We start from the raw sequence: 3,813 nt of genomic DNA, 5'->3' as shown, positions 1-3,813 counted from the left end.
TGTTTCTGTTAATATTTTTGAAACTATGAGGTTTGTGGAGAAACGAGAGGGAGGAGGAAGTGGAGGTGGAGGTGGAGGTGGAAGTGGAGGTGGAGATGGAGAAGGAGGAGGAGGTGAAGGTGGAGGTGGAAGTGGAGGTGGAGAAGGAGAAGGAGGAGGAGGTGAAGGTGGAGGAGGAGGTAACTTTATTCTCTTACAGTCCTCATATAAGGCAACCACGAGGTCTGTTTTTGTTTTTTTCAAAGGAGGAGGAGGAGGAACAAAGAAACACAAAGAGAGAACAAACAACAGCAGGCCTGCTGGTCCCATGAGGCTGTTTGTGATAAGCTACACTAACTATCTAATCAAAGGTGGAAGATGAAGGACAGCAAAGGCGAAGGCCGTGGTGAGCAAATCAGGGAAGTAAAGTAACGGAACAGGCCTTCCTGGCGAGCGTCGCAGGGCTCAGGGCTCCGGCAGGGCGCCTCGGCTCCCCCGGAGCGTCCACGGAGGTGTCGGAGATCCCGAGGGTCCGGGGGTTGGGGGGGCTTGAAGTGGCAGCAAGACATGCAGTTACTGACCTCTTATTAGCCAGACGACGCGTTAATGACACGTTCCAATGGAAGGTTCGACGCATGGGGAGGTACAATTCCCCTAAGCAAGGCAAGTGTCATGCCAACTACGATAAAAAACGAAAAATCCCAAAAAAATACAAAAACAAAAAATCCAAAAAAAAATGTCTTGTTTTGCTTTGTTTAAAGCGTCTTGTATGTTGGTATGGCGGGTCTTCTCTGGGGAGAAGGAGACTAACGCGTTCCAACATATAAAACCAGGAAAAGACGACATGGAAACACCGAGAGAAGGAAGGGGAAGAAGGGAACACCAGAAGAAGGAAAATGAAGAGAAGTAACACTAGAAGAAGGCATATGAAGTAACACAAGAAGGAAGTTGAAAAGAGTAACACAAGAAGAGGGAATTTGAAAAGAGTAACACAGAAGAAGGTATTGAAAAGAGTTACACAGAATAAGGTATTGAAAAGAGTTACACAGAAGAAGGTATTGAAAAGAGTAACACAGAAGAAGGTATTGAAAAGAGTAACACAGAAGAAGGTATTGAAAAGAGTAACACAGAAGAAGGTATTGAAAAGAGTAACACAGAAGAAGGTATTGAAAAGAGTAACACCGAAGAAGGTATTGAAAAGAGTAACACAGAAGAAGGTATTGAAAAGAGTTACACAGAAGAAGGTATTGAAAAGAGTTACACAGAAGAAGGTATTGAAAAGAGTAACACAGAAGAAGGTATTGAAAAGAGTAACACAGAAGAAGGTATTGAAAAGAGTTACACAGAAGAAGGTATTGAAAAGAGTTACACAGAAGAAGGTATTGAAAAGAGTAACACAGAAGAAGGAATTTGAAAAGAGTTACACAGAAGAAGGTATTGAAAAGAGTTACACAGAAGAAGGAATTTGAAAAGAGTTACACAGAAGAAGGTATTGAAAAGAGTAACACAGAAGAAGGAATTTGAAAAGAGTAACACAGAAGAAAGTATTGAAAAGAGTAACACAGAAGAAGGAATGCAGAAAAGAGTAACACAGAAGAAGGTATTGAAATGAAACACAGAATCATCCACCTTTCGGCCCAAACCAACATCACAAAATTATGGGCGAGTCTCTTCTGGGAGGAAAGCGGCTCGTTCAGACCCAGGAACACCAGAAAGGATGATAGAAACATCAAGAAAAGGAAAACAGAAAAGTCATCCACCTTTCGGCCCCTGGGGCCGCAGAGGTATTGACAGAGTGAATCTCCTCTGGGGAGAAGGAGGCTAACCCACACAGTCAAGATAGAGGATAGAGAAAGGAAATTAAATCATCGAGAAAAGAAAATGAAATTACAATATCAAGAAAATAACTAAAAGTCATCGAGCTGGCCCTGGGGCCTGCAAGGCAGTGACGGGTGAGTCTTCTGGGGAGGAGGAGGCTCATCCACAGCCAGCAACACCAACAGAAAGAAAAGAAAAGAAAACATCAAGAGAAAAGAAAAGAAAACATCAAGAGAAAAGGAAAAGAAAAGAGAAAAACAAAGTAAACAAAGCAAAACAAGACAAAACAAAAACAAAACAAAATAAAACAAATTAAAACAACATAATAAATAAATAAATAAACAACCCAATAACAAACAATATAATTTAGCTACTGGGACTGCTCAAACGATCGAGATCAGCTTGGAAGTGTTCTTTATCCGTTGTCGTAGTGACTCTGCTGGCTATGTTTGTGTCGTCGGCAAATTTCGATATTTTACACGATAGCCCCTCGTCAATGTCATTTACGTACACTAAAAACAGAACAGGTCCCAACATCGACCCCTGTGGAACACCGCTTTTGACATCTCGCCAGTCAGATAACATAAGAACATAAGAACGTTGGAATCTGCAAGAGGCCGGTAGGCCTATACAAGGCAGTTCCTTTGACCCTAAACTCCCGTGTATCTAACCCCACCTAGTATCGCTGTCCATGAATTTATCTAATCTATTTTTGAATGTGACAATTGTATTGGCACTCACCACATGACTGCTAAGCCTATTCCACTCATCCACAACCCTGTTGGTAAACCAATTTTTGCCTATGTCCCTGTTAAATCCGAATTTATCCAGTTTAAACCCATTACTTCGTGTCCTACCCTGTTCTCTTACCAACAAAACCTTATGAATATCTCCCTTATTAAAGCCCTTCATCCATATATAAACCTCGATCATGTCTCCACGCACCCTTCGCCTTTCTAGAGAATGCAAGTTTAACTGTTTGAGTCTTCCTCGTATGGCAAGTTTCTCAACCCCTGAATCATCTTAGTCATCCTCCTCTGCACTGATTCTAACATTTTGATATTCATTCTATAGTAAGGTGACCAAAACTGAACCGCATAGTCAAGATGAGGTCTAACTAATGCTAAATATAGTTTGAGGAAGACTTCGGCGCTTCTGTTGCTTGTTTTGAAGCCTTACTGGGTGTCGGAGATTGCATGATTGTCTTCTAGAAACTTAACAAGTTTGTCTCTAATGATCTTTTCGAGTATTTCTCCTGCCACTGATGTCAAACTTATGGGCCTGTAGTTTAATGCAACACTTTTGTCTCCTTTTTTGAAAATCGGTGTTACGTTCGCCATCTTCCAGTCTTCCGGGACCTTATTCAGTTGAGCTGACCGGTTGAACATATTAGTGAGTGATTGAATTATTTGTTGTTTAAGCTCTTTTAATGACCGCGGGGACAAACTGTCAGGCCCCGCTGACTTGTTCGTGTCGAGTTTGTCCAAATACTTTTTCACTTCTCCGCGGGCCAGGGCCCTCAGCAATGGTTTCGATGTCCTCGACTGTGAATACGGATGCTAAGTTAGTGTTGAAGATTGTGGCCATTTGTTTACTGTCCCGAGTTACTGATCCAGTCTCGTCTGTCAGGGGACCAGTATTGGATATATGTTTTTCGATCTGATGTATGTGAATAATTTTTTGAGTTGATCTTGATGTCGCGTGCTATTTGTTCATCATAGTTGCGTTTATTACCTTCTAATAAGGGTGCGACAAGCTTTTAGGCTGGTGTGGTACTGTGTGCGGGCTTCGGCAGTGTCATTCTCTTTCATTAGATTATATAAAAAAAAAAAAAAAGTTTACCGCCCTTTTTAATTCTCTGGACATTCACGGTGGATCTACGGCACCATTTACTCGCCTGGGTTTCGTAGGCACTGTAGCCTTCTCTACTCCCAAAAGCTTATCTTTGAAGTCGTTCCACACGTTGTTGATTGTATTGTCGGTGAGGTTAAGTTGGTCCCAGGTCGCAGGAGGAAG

The 3,813-nt window shown here is 41.9% G+C and overlaps 1 long non-coding RNA gene across 6 annotated transcripts; it reads left to right on the top strand.

The window, feature by feature from the left end:
* The first annotated feature begins 336 nt into the window (after positions 1 to 336).
* LOC126994508 (uncharacterized) lies at positions 337 to 1,522 on the top strand. Of its 6 annotated transcripts, XR_007749227.1 has the most exons (4): positions 337 to 980; positions 1,035 to 1,142; positions 1,197 to 1,413; positions 1,469 to 1,510. It is a non-coding gene; the product is annotated as an uncharacterized LOC126994508 (long non-coding RNA). The 6 variants fall into 6 exon arrangements; XR_007749226.1 differs by having other exon boundaries at positions 338 to 1,142; positions 1,496 to 1,522; XR_007749229.1 differs by having other exon boundaries at positions 338 to 1,115; positions 1,469 to 1,512.
* Positions 1,523 to 3,813: the final 2,291 nt, after the last annotated feature.

The sequence above is a fragment of the Eriocheir sinensis genome, unplaced genomic scaffold (genome assembly GCF_024679095.1).
Source record: "Eriocheir sinensis breed Jianghai 21 unplaced genomic scaffold, ASM2467909v1 Scaffold81, whole genome shotgun sequence".
Taxonomy (NCBI): domain Eukaryota; kingdom Metazoa; phylum Arthropoda; class Malacostraca; order Decapoda; family Varunidae; genus Eriocheir; species Eriocheir sinensis.
The sequence above is the reverse complement of the archived record's forward strand: the minus strand, read 5'-3'. Positions and strand labels throughout refer to the sequence as shown.